This window comes from Malaclemys terrapin, chromosome 4 (assembly GCF_027887155.1).
Source record: "Malaclemys terrapin pileata isolate rMalTer1 chromosome 4, rMalTer1.hap1, whole genome shotgun sequence".
Classification (NCBI taxonomy): domain Eukaryota; kingdom Metazoa; phylum Chordata; order Testudines; family Emydidae; genus Malaclemys; species Malaclemys terrapin.
This window is the reverse complement of record NC_071508.1, coordinates 108,584,827-108,605,980: the sequence shown is the minus strand read 5'-3', so window position 1 is coordinate 108,605,980 and position 21,154 is coordinate 108,584,827. Positions and strand designations below refer to the sequence as shown.

General features: G+C 37.2%; 1 protein-coding gene across 4 annotated transcripts in view; it reads left to right on the top strand.

The window, feature by feature from the left end:
- The window catches only part of SLC25A21 (solute carrier family 25 member 21), a 369,737-nt gene that overhangs the window by 108,774 nt on the left and 239,809 nt on the right, over nucleotides 1-21,154 (top strand). For 2 of the 4 annotated variants that reach the window (XM_054025834.1, XM_054025833.1), the window contains exon 2: nucleotides 935-990. The exons of the other annotated variants lie outside the window; for them this stretch is intronic. The gene's annotated coding sequence lies outside the window, so the exon portion shown is untranslated. The remainder of the gene's footprint in view (nucleotides 1-934; nucleotides 991-21,154) is intronic. 4 annotated transcript variants of the gene reach the window in all.

Sequence of the window (21,154 nt, the reverse complement as noted above, 5' to 3'; positions counted from 1 at the left end):
TGGCAAGGTGCCTAAAAATTAGGTGCTGCAATGCTCCGTGTTGCAGCACCCAGGCAACTTGGAAGATTGTCTTAATTATATTGTAATACAACAACTTTTCTGTATCTGGAAAAACAAACAACTAAAAAAATCCTAATACAGTACAGATGTGTTTAATAATATTTCTATTGTGTATTGATGCACTGAGTTGTTATGAGTTATATTGTTATAGATTAATGTTGCTGAGCTTCAATGATGAGCTGATTTGCAGTGTGCTTTGGTACACATCTCATCTCTTAATGAAGTGTGCTCAAAGCATCCTAAAGCAGCTGTAAGTGCAAGTATGTATTTTGTGTGTGTGTGTTGATCTATAGAGGTTTAGTGGTATACAGAGATATATATGAACATTTAGTGGAAAAAATCCCACCTGTTGTGTTGAGAGTGGAGTTTCGCTAATGGAGTTTTGGGGGCATTTTTGTGGGGGAGGTGTGGAGATGCTGGTTTTGCTTTTGTTGTATTGTTGTTGTTTTAACTAATGTTACATACTACCATAATAGTGGATGGATATATTTTTATATTTTATAAATCACAAGAAGTAAAAATAAATTTAAAAATAAATATACACGTGTGCACATTTGTATGCATGTATATATTATTCTTATTAATGAAATGTTGACTTTATATGTATCTCTTCTTTTTTTTAAAACCAAAGCATAAAAAGAATGGTTCATAGGTTTGCTTTAATTCTCACCCCTCCTCCCACCCCCTCCCCCCCACATTTAATCTGGCAGTTAGAATACATATTATATGTGAAATCAAATACTGGTTTAAGGTTGTTCAGTGTGTAGGCACCAAGCAGCTGATCTTGCAGAAACTTATGTGTGTGAGTAGGCACACTGATATCAATGGGCCTACTCATGTGTTTAATGTTAAGCACATGTATGTGTCTTTGCAGGACCAGGGCCCAGGGAGATAAAGATGAAAAGAGAGCTGAATCTTAATTATTTTAAGGTAATTTTGATATACGTGCTGTGTGTGCTTATTAAGCTGCTAAGTATCATGTCACAATTTTTGGAAAAGGAGGTGGTACTGACAATATTTTTTATGCTGATCAGAACTTTTGGGGCTGAACAAACATAATGGATGATAATTTCTCTAGTCATTTTTGGATGAACTGTCAGAAATATGAATGAAGAATTACACTTCCATGAGATGTAAAAAAAAAAAAAAACCCAAACTGATAAGTTAACAAGAGCCTATTGTGGTGGTGTGAATGCAGGACTAGGAGCTAATGATCCTAAGTTTTAAACCTAGCTCAGACACTAATTTCTTCTGTGGGAAAGCCACATAACATCTCATACTCTGCCTTTCCATCCAGTCAGGATAATGTATACTACCTACTTCTCACAGATATTGCTTGTATCTTTATATAAGTTTGTTAGTACACAGTTACCACAGTGATGAGCTCATTTCAGCTACCTAAATAGCTAGAAAGATCCGAGAGGTTGAGGATCTTCAACTGTCATTAAAGTTCATGGGGATTGAGGGCTCTCATCCTTACTGCCTCTGTGAAAGTCCCTTTTAAATCATATTTGTCAGTTGAAATTTTTTTCTAGACACAGTTGAAATTATATACGAATACATAATTACCTCATCAGTTACTTCATCTGTGTGTTTACAGTTTCAGTTATCACATTTTAATATACCTTGGCATTTACTGTATTAATGGATAAATATTCACATTTAGGCTAATACATAAGAAAATATGACTTTATAATGAACCCCAGTAATGAATCCTTATGAGAGGAGTAGGTGTTTTAAGAGGCCCACGTGACATGGAAAGAGTGGTGCATTGAATATATGGCCAAGTAAGTGAATAGGACAGCAGTGGAGGAAAAAATGTCTCTGGGAGCAATGTTTTTATAAGCACTGGTGGAAAAACAATCTGGCAAAGAAGAGTGAAGCTCCTATGCCAAGTTGAATGCAAAGCCACTAAAGAACTTTTGGAACTTCAATACGTGTTTTGTGGAGTTTTCTTTGCAGTGTGTTTGCATATCTTTGGGACCAGCTTGTCAGAACTGGAATGGAGTCCTTCTGTACTTGACCTCTTGCTCTATAACTATTGTACATATTTACCTCAGGAATAGACACCGGGTTAGGTAAGCTCATACTGTGTATGGTCATTCAGCATATACCACTGTTACCACCAAATATTTTTCCTTCCCCCAAATAGTGTCTAGCAAACCTTGCAGTTGCACAGAAAATGTTCCCATTCACTCCACACTAATAGAGAAACAATCTTAGTATAGGCTTAAACTACCCGAACTGTTAAAAGTGCCTGAAAAATACCTACCATGGCCCAAATCCTGCTCTCCTTATACGAACAGCCCCATTGCAATCAGCCCTATGATTAAGCTACGCATGTGCATAAGGCAAGCAGGCTTTTTAAGATCTGAACACCAAGGAGGGAGAAGAATTTTTAAGATAGTTATAAGTAAAGAGATGAGATGAAATTAAGGAAGAGAATACATGGGCTGAGAATTAGGAAAATCTTTCACCTAGTAAGATCAACAAAGTGCAATAATGTCCCATGTGTAATGAAAGAAGAAAGATTAGGACAATAGGAAATAATCCCTTATTGACAAAGGAGCTAGACCTTCATAGGTGTCTGCCAGCTCTATCTATGATGATATGCCACCTCATCTTTCAGCTTAACTTTTGGCACCTATAGCAATACAGATTAGAATTTTTTTTTAAAGCAGTAACATCTAGCTTCTTGGTGGATCCCACAGGCTGGTCTCCTGATGGCTTTGAATTGCCTTTGGGTCTCTCATGTGATTATATGACTGTGGGACTGGCTAGACAACGCTTCCTCTGGGAGCAATTTAACCTTTAATTTTGAGGAATTTGTGCTAGTTACATATCTATGTACATCAGTAATGTGTTGTGGTTTGTGCTTTGCATATGTATTATCTGTTTCTACATACATTTTAAATTGAATCTGTGTTATATGAAATCGGCATATTGCCTTCAAAGACCACCTACAATCAAGATTCTGACATCATGTTTTTCTTGAAAGTCAGTGTGATAAATTGCACAAATCATGCTTTCCAGCCCTTTACTGTTCTTACTAGTGAGCAGTTTACTAATCAGACAGAAGAGCAATAATTGCAACAGTGCTCCCTGGATGCAAAAATATATACGTTTTACATATGTTGTATTCATTCTTTTATTTTGTATGAACAGTTGGGATTTTTCACTGTTCTTTCTTAATGCTCTCAATCCCCACCTGGCTTCTTGACTTCATAATGACTTAAAGATTTTAAGGATTTAAATTTTTCTAGACCTTTTCCTTTACGCTATTTTCATTTCCACTTTGCTTTTAATGGTGTCTCAAGAAAAATGAATGATCAATAGCTACTTCTAATAAAGATTGTAGTTTTATTTCTTTTGCACATGTTTTGCAGTACAGAGGATTTTTAAGGATTAATTAATACTACTTTGTGTATTACTGTAGCTATTGGCCCTAATTAAATTCATTAAAATCTCTAAGTATTAATGTGTGCCATAAAAACAGGATTCCGATTCAGCTATTTTAGTAATGCCTTAACAATGACAATATCATCATAGAACACAGGGATATAATGTTGTGTTTTTGATTGTATTTTCTTCTAAACTTTTAGCAAGCTTAAACCAGACAATTTTCCAAGTATTTATAAATTTGGGACAGGACTGACATTTATTTCATAATTCAAAGTAATCTTTATCCTTGAATAAATAATAGCCTTATTAATGGTTTTCACACATTAAATTTTATAATCTAAAAAGTTGTAAGTATTTATGAGTTTCCAGATACAGTATCTGTTTCACTGCCCTGGAAAATACAGATTCTTAAGAAGACAAAAGAAAATAGAGGAGCAAACAAAACAGATAGATATCTTGCATTGCTCAAGCTAGATGTAGTTGGGTTTTTTTGTGACCTATTTTAGGCTCTGATTATTATTTTTTATTTGTATTGTAGTAACAACCAGAGGCCCAAACCAAGATGCATTGTGATGGGTGCTACACCGACACATAGCAAGAGACAATCCCTGCCCTGAAGAGTTTACAAGCTAAATAAACAAGATAAACTAAAGGTGGGAGGGAAAACTGAAGTGAAGTAATACACACACACACACACAGCCAGGAATAGAACCTAGATCTTCTAATGCCAAGTCCAGTGCTCTGTCCACTAAATCATACTGCTTCTGATGGTTCAACCACTTGAATTCAGTGGGACCACTCTTATGGTTGAATTACTCAGACATTGCAGGATTGGCGCTTTAATATGTAGCAAACTCCATCATAAAATGATGCACTTATTTGTTACCGATAAAGTAAGATATTATGGCTAGATTCGGATACCTATGGTCAGGCTGAGCAGTTCCTTACTCCACAAAAAGTCCTATTGACTTCAATGGATGTACTCATGGTGTAGGATAGTATTCAACATGAGCAAGATTATCCCAAACTATTTTTATGCTAAGTGTTGAAATGTATTATTATTCATATTGTCCAAATAATATTCTCTCTGAAGTTTGGGTTATAGATAGTGGGCCTGATTCTGTTTCTCTGCCCGCCAAACTCTCATTGTCTGTAACGGGAACCTTGTTTTCTTTGTTCAAGACAGGCCCATTATGGCCAAGGCACATGAACATGTTTATTTTAAGGTTTTGCTAAGGAACCAAATGGACTGTACACTTCATATGTTTCACAATAGCTATTCCTATCCTTTTGTGACTCTAATTCTGATCTTTAGTCGAAGTCCCTGTATGTTCTGTGTTTAAATGAAAGGCCTTTAATGGTTAGAGCACTCTCCTGTGCTTCTTGTGTGGTGATATGAAATTCATTTTTTTTTTTCATAATAGGAACTCTGAATCTCTGAATGCTTTTTGAGGTTAAGAACTTCTCAGAATAACAATTTCCTGGCAGGAACAAGGCCTGGTCAGGAACTGAAAATGCTGATTTGTTAAAACTGAAATGGTTCATGGGAAAAGGTTGGTTTTGACAAATCTCCCAATTCAAAAAAAATTTTAAAAGAAAGTTTCAAAATTATCAAAATGTCTAGTTTTAATATTTTCTAAATAAATTTTCTAAATACATTTCTAAATTTTCTAAAAATTTTCATCCTTTGGTTTCAAATGTTTTTTTTTGTTTTGCACTTTTAATTAATTTATATTAAAACATTTTTTTTTAAAAGTTAAAATGTTGAAATCAATATGAAACATTTTTGAAATTAGCAAAACCAAACATTGATTTGATTGATTTGACCAGAAATTTTTTTTGGGTTACCAATTCACAAAAAATGTTATGATTTTGACTTCTTGGATTAAGTCTGGATGGGGAAAATTTTCAAAATCTGAAAAATTTTTATGGGGCAGGAAAACTATTTCCCATCCAGCAAAAAAAGTGAATGATTCACGTCATGTGAACGTTTGAACAAGATCTCCATGGTCATTTTTACGTTATATAAAGGTTAAAAACCACACTGCCCCATTTTAAATGGTCGCTAATTGTCCATTCAGAATAAAGTGTGTAAAGTATTTAAATAGTCAGCACTGAGGCATATGTCCAGAATTAAATTTAAAAATCTTGATTGGATAATACATCAATGAGTGATTATTACTGAACTCAGTTTTGCTCATTTTGAAATTTTGGGGGAAGGATAGCTCAGTGGTTTGAGCATTGGCCTGCTAAACCCAGGGTTGTGAGTTCAATCCTTGAGGGGGCCACTTGGGGATCTGGGGCAAAATCAGTACTTGGTCCTGCTAGTGAAGGCAGGGGGCTGGACTCAATGACCTTTCAAGGTCCCTTCCAGTTCTAGGAGATGGGATATCTCCATTAATTATTATTATTATAAATTAAAAAAAATAAATATAAATAAATAAATAAATATTGTGGAGTAAGGAATTCTGGCATGGGTGATTTTTGTGGATAAACTACATGGAGGTGGGGGAGGGAGGAGGAAATATATCTGTTAGATTAATATTTATTAATGGCAGGTGTTTGTAATTGCTCAGGGGGGTTGGAATGATAGAATATCTCCTGGGGAGATGGATTAGTGGGCAGGTGATGCAGTCATGAGTATCAAATTCCTCTTCAATTTTTCACCTGGATACCACCTCCATATATATATGGGGTGTGAGCCTGTGCTACATCCATATATCCTGCAAAAACCCCAGACAGCTGTATTTTTGTTGATTATATAAAAAAGCACTGTAGTTAGTTAGGTATGGAGGAAAATAGAACATTTAATGAATTATGAAATACTGTTTAGGCATCCAAGTGCATCCTAATTATGTCAACATAGCTCTGACATTACTTACTATTTGTAAAATAAGCTTTTACCTAAAACTGACTATTCTCACTTTAAAAGTAAGAAACAGAAGAATGTTCACAGCATTTTAATTAGAAGGACTACAGTCTTTATGTTAATCAAGATCAATTGTATGATGAATGGCAGTTCGTATCTCTGTTGTCCCAACTGTCCTGGGACCAGGAATTAAAGCTAGGTCTGCTGTGTGCCAGTGAAGAGCATTACTATTAAGCTTTCCCAGACTGCTTGTGTATGTGTGTGCTTTAAAGCCGCTGTACATGTAAGTGAGCATGCTTTCCTACACGGGGGATAATGTGATCATAATTCTAAAAGCATGGCCTGGCAAGTTGAAAAAGTTAGTTATTGCAGCCTGACACATATGCTTCATTTGGGGGACTTTTTCTAGTTTTGTTTCCTTGAATGTTCATTTATCTTACTCCTTTTACTCCTCCTGTTTAAAACAATTAATCAAAATCCCCAATAGCTTTTAAACAGTCTTTGTTGCTAAAACGCATAATGTGCCTTTAAAAAAATACTGGAAAATTTTATTTTCACAATGGGCTTAATCTAAACCTGGCCAGTGCAGTGAGAAGGAGAAAAGATGCTCTCCAGTCAGATCTCTGTTAGAGAAATTCTACAGGCCAGGGCAAGCTTTCTCTGAGCTGGCTGGGGAAGACAACAATAGCTAACAATTTCTGTGGGGGAGAGAGGGGCTCTATAATACAGACCATACCACCTTGTAGAAATGGAAAGTGGGCTGGCGTATTAGCCTTCCCTTTTTCCTGGTGCTCTCAAATGCTATGGAGAGATCCTGCCCAATTGCTTATGGGTCAATCCAAAGCCATTGAAGTCGATGGGGGTTTTTCAGTTGTCTTCAATGCACTTTTGATCAGGCCTTAAGGGAGGAAAAGAAGCTCTTTATGCGCTCTTTGCCCATCTGATATAGCAGTGTCACACACAACAGGATTTATCCTTGTCTCCCTGCATCCATCTCATTTACATAGTAGGTGTATAGATACTACTTACAGAAATGATTGATGTGAAGATCAGAGAGGTGATATAATACTGTATTTTGTAGGTAGGCTATCTCCCAAGTGGCCCAACCAGACAGCATTACAATCAGTCTCCGAAGTCATGTTGATAATTAGCTTTGATAGTAGCAAAGATGTTTGCACACTGGGGGAATAAATATTATGGCCTAAATTTTCCCGAAGTGGTCGGTGGGTACCTCAGTTTCTGGGTGCACACCTTGAGATATCTTAAAGCAGCCTCGGTTTCAGAGCACAGGTTTTCACTGATTCTGAAAATCCAAATACTTTAAAGCAACTCAGGTTGGGAACCTGAAAATAAAGGCATCCAAAATCCTTAGTCACTTTTGAAAATTTAGGCTACATCAATACATCTTAATTTCAAGGATTACATATTGTATATTAAGGTCAATGAAAATACATTTTAATACAAGGATAATTGTCACTATAGTTAATATAAAAGCAACTAAACACTTTGAAACAAAATAAAGATATTACCCTTTCTAAACAAAGCATTAACAAGTGAGACATTTTCTGTCTTCTGAGGAATACAGTTTACCAGTGTTTCATATATACAGTAATCTCTGTACTTTATTGTAGCGCCTATCAATATGAAATTAATCATGGCTGATAGGTTCAGTTACTCTAAAATTCTCTTTTAATGAGAGATGCGACTAATTTATATAAACACACAATACAGACCACCTGTGGTGTTGAGCATCTTGATTTGAGGGATTTGTTTAAAGAACAAATCAGGACATGCGGGCTATGTATTTTTTTTTAAAAGATCCTGTAAAATTACTCTGAGTTGAGCCCAATCTTTTCTGTAATATTTAAATAAAAAAAATTAATAAATTTACAAAGATCTAAAGGTTTCCTATGTGGGTTCCCATATGGGTCCAATCTTGCAAATCCTTACTCGTATGAGTAAGTGTTTTCTAGATCTGGGCTGTGTTTGTAATTTATTTGCTATATTTTGTTATCTTTTGTAGTAATAGCATATTTTTAAAAGGATCCCCTAGCTACTATACACTTTCTAGACACAGCCTCATTCTATTTATATGGTGATCTGCACTTTTTTGCGGGGGTAGAAAATAACAGCAAAATGAATTAGGGACAGCACAAAAAGAGAACTATAAAAGAAGTTTGATTGTTGCTTAAAGCCAGACAGACACATGTAAAAACAATAATAAATATGTATCCAGCCAATCTAATATGCTTGTTTGGGCAATTTTTGGCTGGAAAAGCATAAGTGAGTAATTAGATAGTTGCTGCCTTGATTGAGCTTAATAGGAAACATTTCAATTAGGCTAAAACTACATAGAGAGGAAGTAGGCTTTATAAAGGGAAACATTCCTTGTCATGCAACTGTCAGCTTTTGCCCACACTAAGAGATGGGATTAAGTGGATCTATGCAAAGGAAGCAAAAAAAGAAATGATTGCAGTAATTAGACTTATACTTAAACACTGTGTCTTCTGATATTTCTTGATGATTCCAGCTTCGATAACATAGCTCTTATAACCTCTTCCATGGATTTAAGGCCATAATTTGTTACAGGCAAGGGGTTTAAGTTTCTGCTCTTAAAAAAAGAGACATTTTCTCATTCTGTATAATCTAACATTCTTCTGTTTGCCCCAAGCTACCTACACTGTAAAGAGTGATCAGAAGAGCCATTTGGGACGAGTTTATATAGTTGGTGTTTTTATAGTATATTTAAGGTTAAAATGTCCATGTAGGACACTCTTTCTAGATTAAAACAGTCTCCATGAAGGACTGAGATTGTGGAGAAGACTCCTCCTTCAGGAAGTTGTTTCTCCATCAGTAGCAGATGCGTAATACCTAAATTGGTATTGCATGTCTTTCTATGCCTGTTCTTACAGGGGTGGAGTCACAGACACCATATATGGCAATCCGCCTCACGGGAATTTTGTCAATGCTGAGGCCATCCCTAGCCTCCCAACAACAATTAGGGGAGCAAGTACTTCCATGACTGACTGATGCATTAAAACAAAATTGACCAGATGTTGTCTGTTTCCCTCTGCCCTCACCCCCCATGATGGGGGTCACCTACAGGGTTATATTAGTCCTAGTTCTGTCATAACTCCTGCAGGTTGCATAGCTTGAGTAGTGGAGAATGGAAAGACAGAAACAGACAGATGACTGCAGCACAGGGAGTTGCAGTTGTGTAGGAGGTAGGAAGCTCATTTACAGTACATGGGCTCTGCTCCATAACTACCTGCTGTGGAAATAGGGTTCTTTTCCTTTTATCGGCCTGCTGCAATGGGCTGAACTTTCCCCTGGATAAATTAGTTGCTGAGCAGCCATTTGCAGCCTTGAAAATAGAAAATATTTCCAGCTGGATAGACCCTGAAATGAGTAAAAATGGCTGTCTTTTATTTACTACCACATTGTTAGACTACCCTAGTTCTGTACAATGTTACCAGTAAGTTATGACAGATATTCTCTTTCATGTAGCAGCAATGTGCTACACTAAGCAGGATCATTCTGGGTTAATACTGTAATTAATTACTTTCAAGGGACACGTGGGTGCTGCAAGAAATGCTGTTGGTGATTCAGAAGGTGATAGTCTGCCCTCTGAGTATTGGATCAATGCTCCAGCATGAATCAACACTCTGAAACATTCTGATAGCCTCACAGTAAAGGTGCTAAAATAATTATTTTTGTATTAAGAAAATAATTTTAAAATACACTTCAGAAGCATTTAACTTTCTGACACCAACTTCAAGGGAAACCTGAAGCTGTCTAATAGAATGACCCCTGCCAGTTTGTATTCAGGTTTTGGGAGGTGCAGAGGGCACTCAGTCCGTTGAGCATGAAATTGCAGAACTCAGGGGAAGGCTCACTTTACCTGCTTAAAATCAGAATGAAATAAGTGTTGATGTGACCTCACCAACTGAGACAAGACAATAGCCATTTTCAGTTGCATGTATTAAAGCTTACTGTACAGGCTAGGGTAAAGAGATTAATTAATGTAAACAGAGAATAATATTGATTGGGTTTTATCTTTTTTCTGTGTAAAAGTTTAACAAAAATAAAAATTTCATTTTGGCATACATGGAAAACTAGGTAGAATTTGCATATTTTCACATAGTACAGCAGCTAACTCCTATTGAGATCATTGTGGGATTGTCGCTGTTGCTGTTTAAGCCTGGTGTCGAGTTTGTTTAGCCTGGAAATACTTGGCCTGAGGTAAAGAATCATTGGAGGTTTGCACATCCGCAGTTATAATTTAGTAATTTGTGTTTGCATGATGTATGACAAATTGACTAATGAGTGCCCTAAAGAGAAATGCCAGCCTGGCATTTCATAGGCAGCAATCTTATGGTAATACTCAGGTGTACGGTCTACCCTAAAGGACAGAAATTACTCCACTGCTCCATTATATTTTGTATTTCACTTAGGTTTGAAGTATATGTATAGTCTTTTTTTCCAGGAGCTGCTTTTAGATGGAGTTCTGCATTATGACAGAAGCTTGACTTTCTGCCAGAAAAGTTGGAAATGGAGGCAACTTAAAATAAATACTGATGGTATTTCTCTCTTTCTTTCTTTCTTTTTTTTTTTTTTTTTAAAGGAAAGGCATATGTTCATATCCTAACTTTTCCCAATAGAGGGTCAATTACAACCAGTTGGCTGCAAATCCAATCCAAGAAAAATACTGAGTAAAGAAACTGCAGCAGCAGGTACCAAGGGCCTCTAGTACAGTCATTCACTCTCAGTACATGTGAAATGTGAACATAAAGCCTACGGGTAAGATATTTTTAGGCCCTGTGTTTCCCAAGATGGCCCAAAATGAATCAATACGTTAAGCAGACATTTTTGCATAGTTAGATATTTTCCTGGATAGCCTTTTAAATGTCCACAATGGTATGAGCTCTTTTATGTGAATTGTGAGAATAGAACAATATCTTATTTAGAAAAATCCACCTGGCCAAGTGCTCACATATAGGCACATAGTCTGCAACATGTGTTTATAGGGCTGAAATGTCTAACCTTTGCAGCCAAATTTTTAAAAATAAATGAATAAGAATGCATCCACAATGGTATACATGAATGGGATTACATTTTATGTTTACAGAAGTGGTCCATTTTCTGGATTTTTGTTCTGGAATTCCCAGAAATGAAGACTGGCATGTACATATTAGGATACACACATAAACATGTCCCTACCCATCACAATGTCCCCGTTATCTGAGGTCACACACTTAAGTAGATCCAGTCCATATTCATCGGCTGTGCAAACTGGGGGAGGCAAAGGACTATATACAAAATATGTTTTGTTTTTTTTAATACTGCACATACACAGCCTGGCATCATGCTGGTGCTACAAAGATGATTCTCTTTCTCCTTGTCTAACGTTTTGTGCCAGACCAGATTCTCATACCCACATTTTGTGTCAGATCTACCTTACTGAAATGATGGTGAGGAGAATTGTAATGCCCACAAACCTCCAAGTCAACAAAGGTAAGCATCAATAAATTGTGTGCCAGCATTTCTGTCAGACTGGCATTAAAACAATGGTCACGGGTCAGATAGAGTAGACTTTAGATCAGGTCAAGCAGGCTGGACACAGATCAGTAGTATTTCTCCACACATAACATTCATACCTGAACTTTGCCTACTGTTTTAATGAACTGTCATACAGACCAGCTGCAGGAGTAGAGAGAGAAGTTTCACCTCTCTATAAGTCTAAGCATTTACTGACTCTGACCAGTTTATGAGGCCAGTAAACTGGTTTGAAGTTGGTTCCCCTCCATCCCCAGCTTCACCCTGACCACTTTTCATCAGTACGTACTACTTCTCATTGTCACTTGTGCTCCATGCAGGGCCGGCTCCAGGCACCAGCTTAACAAGCAGGTGCTTGGGGCGGCCAAGGGAGAGGGGCGGCACCTGCGGCAGTTCGGGGGCGGCAGGTCTCTCACTCCCTCTAGGAGCAAAGGACCTGCCGCTGAACTGCCGCCGCCGATCGCGGCTTTTTTTTTTTTTTTTGCGTTTGGGGCGCAGAAATGCTGGAGCCGGCCCTGGCTCCATGGATGCATGCTCATATGTTTCCAAATAAACAACTAGAGCTGATCAAAATTTTTTTGATGGAACAGTTTTCCATTAAAAAAAAATGTGATTATGTTGGAATTGAAACATGTCATGGGAATTATGATTTTTTTTGCTGGGAAATACTGAAAATGAATTGTTTTGTTTTGATAAGCTAATAGTGTGTCATTTTGATAAGATAAAAGTGTTTCATTTTGTCTTATTTCGATTAACTTTGTTTCAATGTTTATATTATCATGACAGTAATATATTATTATATTTAATATGATATGCAAAAATACATCAAGAGAACATTATTAAGCTCCCAAAGTCAAGCACTCAAAAATTCAGAAATGACAGAATTGAGACTGCCTGGGCCACCTTAATTGGGCCCCTGGGTGCTTATGCATGGTCTTTAATTACTTTGCCCAGGCAGTCCTCTCTCTATGGGGATGGGCCATATGCAGTCCAGTCAAATGTAGATGTTGTGAAGAGATGGCACATGCTCATTTGCTCAGTGGAGATGGCATATGCACAGACTGGTCAGTGCTAGGAACTGTGAGGACCTAACCTTCAGAAATTTTAGCTATTAATTTCTAGTAAGTCTCTACTGAGTGTGTGTAAATGCAATTTTTTAAAGACTTGTAGCTTGGAAAAATTCAGGTGAATTTTCACAGAGACAGCACAAGGCATGTTCCTGACACAAATGACACTTTCTTTCCTATTTCAAGTCCAGGGCCGGCTGCAGGCACCAGCGCAGGAAGCAGGTGTTTGGGGCGACCAAGGGAAAGGCACGTCTGGGTCTTTGGCGGCAATTCGGTGGCAAGTCCCTCTCAGAGGGAAGGACCGGCCGCTCAATTGCCGCTGAAGAATGAAGCAGCGCGGTAGAGCTGCCGCTGAAGTGCCGTGGATCGCGGCTTTATCTTTTTTTTTTTTCTTTGCCGCTTGGGGCGGCAAAAAAGCTGGAGCCGGCCCTGTTCAAGTCAATGTTCTAAATCACAGGTGTGAGGGAGACGCGTGTGGGAGAGGGGGTTTACATTGAAAAACAATTTATTTTTCCATAACCACATTCTCAGAAATGGTTCAACTGTTTTGGCTGAAATTTTCCAAAAGTATACAACCTGAGGCAGATACCCAGAATGGAAAATTTCAGCCCAAATGGTTGAAGTTTGGCAAAGTTATAAGCAACTCAAACAAGGTCTTATCATGGGTAACCATAATAGCAGGTGGTGCTACCAACCCCACTAGAGTATATTGTATTTAACATTTTAATATAATTTTAAAGTTGAAACAAAATGAATTGAAATGATAAAGTCAAAATGAAATGTTTTTGCCTGTCAAGACAAAATTATTCAATGTTATCAAAATAAAATGATTCAATGGTCCCAAATTGAAATTTTTTTAGAATTTTAGTTTTGCAGAACCTTTGAAACTTTGTTTTTTGTTATGATTTGAAATTCAATTTTTTCCAAAATACCAAATTTTCCACAGAATGAAAATTCCAGTTTCCCATCACATCTCAAATGAACACACAGAAAGAATCCTCCCCTTCTAAAAATTCAGTGGTATCAGTAGCAGGTTTATGCTCTGTTAAAAATTTGCTCTTGAGCCTCTAGCTCAGACTTGAGCCTCTCTGACTGATTGGGCTTCCCTTGTGTTGCTAATACTTTGGAGGAAAGAGCTAAAATTAGGCGGGATCTTGATAAATTGGATAACTGGGCTATAGGCAAAAAAAATGAAATTCAACAAAGATAAATGCTAGACTTAGGCAGTAAAAATCAAATGCACAAATATAGAATAGGGAAAAACTGGCTTGGCAGAAGCACTGCTGAAAAGGATCTGGGAGTTGTGGTAGATCACAACCTCAAATGAGTCAGAATGCAATTCTGTTGCAAAAAAAGCTAATGCAGTTGTAGGTTGCATTAACAGAGGCATAGCACGCAAGTCACAGGAGGTGATAGTATTGCTCTACTTGGTACTGATTAGGCCTCAGATGGAGTACTGTGTCCAATTTTGGATCCAGAGGTGAGCGACAAAGATGATCAGAAAGATGGAATGCAAGCCATATGAGCAAAGGCTGAAGGAACTGAGTATGTTTAGTCTGGAAAAGAGGAGATTAATGGGGGGATATGATAGAGGTCTTCAGATATTTGAAAGGCTGCCATTAAAAAGATGGAGAAAAGTTGTTCTCTTTTGCCACAGGGGACAGGACAAGAAGCAATGGATTCAAACTAGGGAAAGCAGATTTAGATTAAATCTCAGGAAAAATTTTCTGTAAGAACAGTAGGACAATGGAACAGACTGCCTCAGGAGGTTGTGGAAGCTTCTTCACTGGAGGTTTTCAAATAGAGGCTGGATAGCCATTTGTCTTGGATGATTTAGACACAACAAATCCTGCATCTTGCCCTGGGACTAAACTAATGACCCTTGTGGTCCCTTCTAACCCTATGGTTCTATGTGGTATATTAAACTTAAGCTTTTGGGCATCAGCTCTCTAAGGTCAGTGGGCAGAGATACCTGGCTGGGAGGTGGCCATCATTGAAGAAGCTGCAGTGTGACCTCTGAGCCTCACTGTGGCCATTTGGTTATAATAAGGCCTCTCTTTGTAGAAATATTGAGGGAGTGGGGGGTGTGCTCCTCTGCTATTGCTTCTGTTCCTGACTTTCTTCATGCGGGTTGCCTTGGGTCCCACAGCACTGTAGGGATGCAGAGCACTTTACATACAAATGATGAGAAGTTCATCCTGAGTACTGTCATTTTCAGCCTAAATAAGAGAGATGACAGCAAGGCTGACAGTTAACTGAAAGTGGATGAAATAGCTTGGGAGGAAGAGGGTTTAAGTAGCGAAAGATGATGCAATGTATATGGAACAAGATGTATATCTTGATTTTAAACTTAAAAATTTAGGGACAATGTTTGAAATTAAGACCTGGCTGCAGATAGGCGATATAATGGTATCTGAAAAGTGAGGAGGATTGAAGTTGCAGATGCACAGGCACAAGGAAGATGTTCAGGTACATGGGATTGCATGATTGGGAAAAGGAGAATCATCAGGTGAGCTGAACTTGCAAAGTGTAGGGCATGGGCTCTGGATAGGAAACTCTGATTATCTCCAGAGTCTGTGATCACCTTAGAGGCAGTTATTACTAACAATAAAGATGATGCTTTGAAACTATAGAGGGGCTTCTTCAAAACCATAGATTTCCTGAAACACATCCTTTATTGAAATATACTTGAATTTTTGTTTTTGTTGTTCCTTTCATGATCCACACTTTTAAATTAAATTTGAAAATGATCCAAAAGAAGGATAAAACAGTCTGTGTCACTTTCTAATATGACTATTATTCAAAGTGGTGGTGTGTACATAATTGGCTCAGAGTTCTATAACATCCAGTGTCAGGTTAGAATGTAGCACATCTTCCCCTTCCTAAAGATAAGCAACAGCTGCAATTTAAAAACAAATTGGAGATGTTGGATGGGGTTTGCTGAGCTGATAGGAATCTAGCTAATTCAGTTAATTTCTTGCAGCAAAATTAAAATTTTACTAACTGTGGATAGAGGTATATTCTGACCTTCCATCACTTAGTAGACTAACCATATATACTAAAGAATTTGGGTTTTGTTATGGTTGATATGATTGACTCATATATTTGTCAAACATGTCTCTTTTGGGCATGCCCCTTTTTGAAACTTTTTTTTTTTTTTTTTTTTTTTTTGTGGTAAGTTGGTGCTTCCTGGACAAACCAAGTTTGCAGTAACTATGCCATTCAGAATAGACTTTAGACCAATTTTAAGGCTGTCAAGTCATTTGCATTGTTTCATGTTGCATTACTATTTGTTGTTCAGTAACCAATAATCAACAATTAGATATGTATGTTTTCAAATTTAGTTGCATGCTAGTATTCTTGTCTTCTGTTCTAATTTCACACAGAGTATTGCAAAGACAGGCCCATTTCTCCTTTTGCTAGGATCTTGGAATTTGTAACACTCTGCTCATTTTAACTCTGAGTTTCTAGAAGACCAGCTGAATGTCCCCATGCTAGAGGAGTGAGGCCTCTAATTGTGGAGTTGCTTTGTCCTTTTCAGCCTAAGGTACCAATACATGCTAAGAGCTTTCCTTTAAGGATAATATTAGATAATTCCAATTTGTTATATTTTGCCTCAGTGGAAAGACAGCTAATGTATAGAGTGCTAGGAATAAGGTTTTTTTTTCCTTTTGGGTGACACATGTCCTCTTCTTGTAAGAACTTAGTTTGTAAAGAAGGCAGTCATTGCTATCCAGTTTACATATCGGTGTACTATCTGATGAAATGTGGGACCTTAGTTATAACTTCTATATGTCTTTCAAACAAGATACTCTAAGTGGGGCTCAATCAGAGAGGACTTGTGTAAGAGAATATTTCATTTTATTGAAATAGATTATTTACTTTTAATATGTATTGTCCAAGGAGAAAACAAAAAACATACACAACTCTCCCAGCACTCTTTCCTGTTTAGTTAAATCATTCCTGGCTTTGATTTGGCCTAATCTGGCTGTTGAGCATTTAACAATGAAGATACTGTTTAGGAACTTTACAAGAACCCCTGAAGGGAGTTGTTTCTTCTAAAGGAAGCATTTACCTTTCAAATAGATGTAGTATCTGTGGCCTGTCTTTCAGGAAAGGGCAGCTTGTTATGGACAGCAGGTAAATATTGCTTTACTGGTTTAGCAGATTTCTAAATAAGGTTATTATTCAAACATGTTTGCTTCTGCTGTATGTTTGAAAATAAGTCTTTGGGAACGCAGTACAATAGAAATATGCATTTGGAGCTCATGAAATAATTATACAGATTCATGAATAAACTCTTCCAAAAGATTGAAATCTATTTATGTTGTCATAATAGTTATTTGCAAGTATTCTGATGATCACTTGTATTCAGGCAGATACAAATATTCATGAATCTCAAACATAGGTGCTAGAACTAGGGGGTGCTGCAGCACACTGTGGCTTGAAGTGGTTTCTCCATTATATGCAGGATTTACAGTTTGGTTCAATGGCTCTCACCACCCCCACAATAAAAATTGTTCCAGCGCCCCTGATCTCAAAAGTGTATAGCATTTGTTAATCAGGTGCACTATTCGCTATTCTTTCAGTGTTGTTATTCATTATCTTCCCATTGAAAAGTTTGACATCCAATCAGGGAGCAGAATATATTGCACATGACCAACCACACACTATGAATTGAGAATGGCAAATAATGTATTTAAAGGGAACAATTCCCAAGAACCCATAATTAGAAAATAGTTTGTTAATGATTTGCAAACCAAAACAGTTTAAATTCATTGAATTTTTGATTTGATGAGCACTGCTCAATAACAATATGGAATAAAATTGACAGTCAATGGGACTTAGGCTCCCAAGTGCCTAAACCATTTTGAAAATGGGATTTATGCTCTTAAATCACATAGGTGCTCTTGAAAATTGTATTCTACAACTAGAACTATTTGTTTTTCTATTTAATTCTTATTTATTATAAAGTAATATGATTATTTAAAGATTCTTGTCTACCAACAAGTGTTTCAGTTATTTCCTATCTTAAGCATAGGCAAAACTATATCTCAGGTACATTGTTTCTGTGATAACTGTTGACAAATTACTTTTTATTGGCTACTGTTGTATATGTTATTTTTATTGCACCATAATTACATATATGCATGTTTATCCTTACATACTACGGGTTTGACTAATGTGTTTCCTTCGTCTAACATCTAAAATGCATTATACCATGCCATTTTTGATTGTTTATTCAGTGGAGTTCACATACATGATATAATGAAGAATTTAATGAGACTTCAGTAGAATCACAGAGTTTTTTTGCTATGTGATGTGTTGAGAACAAACAGAGTTTAAGCTAAATGGAATTTAAATACCATCCAATATCGTAAAGCTTATAAAGAAATCTTAAACCTTTATTTCCCTACAGCATTGCCTATAGCATTAGGAACTGAAAACGTGCTCAAACATTTCAGGACTTCAGAGTAGCAGCCGTGTTAGTCTGTATCCGCAAAAAGAACAGGAGTACTTGTGGCACCTTAGAGACTAACAAATTTATTAGAGCATAAGCTTTCATGGACTACAGCCCACTTTGTGGGCTTATTTCAGGACTCATTTCTTAAATCTCTAAGTAGTCTCTGTGTTGGACTTTCATTGTGAGAAAAGTACATCTCTTGTTCACAGTGTAGTCTTTCTGGACTATAGTCTCTTATGTGGTCCTGTATGATTAATAATCTTGTGTGTGAAACAGCATGTAACATACATGTAATTCAGTTCCACCCAAATGATTCACTGCAACCTCCTGAATCAGGAGGAAAGGAAAGACCTCAAGCAATTTTACGTGCCAGACTGTAACCCACTAATCTTCCTTTGTCCTTGTGGGGTTTCAGAGCCCGAACATCTATGCTGCAATTTTTAGCCCCGCAACCTGAACTCTGTGAGCCCAAGTCAACAGATCTGGACAAGCCAGAGCCATACTGCAGGTCTTCTACTGCAGTGTAGCCATAGCCTTAGGCTTTTGACCATGGAATAAGACTCCCCAGTGAGAGAATCTTCAAAATACCTTGTCTCAGCAGGTGTTTCCTTTGAAGCTGCTGCTCCTTCAGATTCCAATATAGAGACTGCACATCAGGAAGAAGCTATTGCTGTCTTTCCTGAGAATTGGAAGGCCAAATCTAGGAGTCTTCTCTGGAAACCCATTCAACTCCAAATGCTTATCTTGATTCTTAGGTTTCCCAAGTCTGGATCTAGGGTTTCCCAAGTCTGATTCTCTTCCCATAACTCCCCAGTCTTATAATGGGTGCTTCAGGGTGGGCCCTCACCTAGGATTGAATGACCTGAGAAAACGGGTGCTTGAGATAATCAGGAAAGGATATTCAATAGAATTCACTCATTGTTCCAAGGACAAATTTATCTTTTCACCAAAGTAAATTAAAGTAAACCACCACTATTGGTGAGAACTTTGTAGCATCAAAAGATGAAAGGCGCAGTAATCTATCTCTTGCACATTGGAATGACAGAACCGGTTCTGTGGCGAGAGAGATATTTTGGAAAGAGTTCTTCGTAGAATAATCGCATGCATCCCATTTCATATCTCAGGTCTCTGAGCAAGTCCCTAAAATCATCAATATTCCAGGTGAAAATACTGAAATGCATTATTGCAGCTTTATCTTCCCAAAACTTCAGAATATGAAAATAAAACTCCTGGAGATCTACTGGAGATACAATAGAGGAGAGTCATCTAGAGATACTTTAGCTTTTGCTACAAGAAACATTTTCAATGCAGAGTATTTCCTTTGTGGACTCATAACTTCTCCACATGTATTCACAAATGCCATATCATCCTTCCCTTCAGGTGAAAGGGATACATATCTACACTGGACAATCTGATCTTATCAATCTGTTATAGGGGGCCCAGCAGCTATTGCTAAAAGCTTTCAGAAATATGGCTTTGAGCAAACGAGAAAGGGCCAATTACAGCTCTTACAAAACTCCAGCATCTAAGGTATTGCCCAAGACAATCTTTGTTTCAGAAGAGAGATGGAAGAAGATGGTGTCTGATTGGCTAAACATTAGCATACTCCCCAGTGATAAAATCTCTCACTCAACTCCTGAGCTAGCTGTTCTCATGTGTGAATACTCTGGATAATTCTTGCGTTGCTTCGAGAGAGCAATTGTAGCAAATCAGTATGTAAAGGTTCTGTCCAGATAAGTCTGTATGACAACCTCTTGGTGAATTCATTCTTAATGTTATATAACAGCTACCTGGTGTTGAGTCCAGGGAAGCTGGTCATAGGTAGAATTTGTCTCACATGCATTCTGTATTAAGGTTCATTTTGAGCATGCTCCAAGAACAAAGTGATCCCTGACAGAGCTTACACTGGGACTAGAAGAAGTGCCTTACTCGTGGTTATTTCATATAGGTTAGAAGTTGTTGGGAACTGATATTTTCAGGTTCAGCACAATGATAAACTCTGTTGAACTGAAATTTTAATACAGGTCTTGAGAACAATTTATACCTTGAAATTTAATTTCTTACAAAATTAGACATTTACCTCACTTAAATAATAGTGATAGGGTAAGTGTATGAATACGGTGGAGTACATAACAATGTAGGGTTTGTAATGATTTTATAATAACTTCATTATCTGTAGCAGACCATTCTTTAGTCAGATCCTGATCTAATGGGTATCCTTTTTTGTGTCTCTGCTGATTTTTGAACAGCTTAAACTTTTAAATTAAAACATTTATTTGGCCACATAAACTCAGATGTCTGATTATTGAATTTACAATCCTATTAATTAGTGTACAGTCTAGTATTCTATTCTATTCTATTCTATTCTATTCCATTCTCTATTTTCAGTTCAGCCACAATAGTAGGATGTCAGATCCAGCTGTTAGTTTTCATTCTACTATAGTATCGTTAATCAGGTGGTTGTGGAAGCATATTTTCAAGTGTTACAAGAAAGTTGATGCTTCCTGTGTAAACTCTGTAATCAAAATTAGTGTTAAGGATATATGCTATTCTTTAGTTACAAGACTTGGAGAGGAGAGGGGTTATGGAACCAGATGGGACTTCTTAAATGGCTAGACGCATTCATCATGTGCTCTTAATTGCATTGGCTTTTTATTTTGCTTCATCAACTCTGATTTGCTTATAGGCCTTAGACTCATGCCATTCTTCAAACATAAATTTTCCTGAACTTAAGGT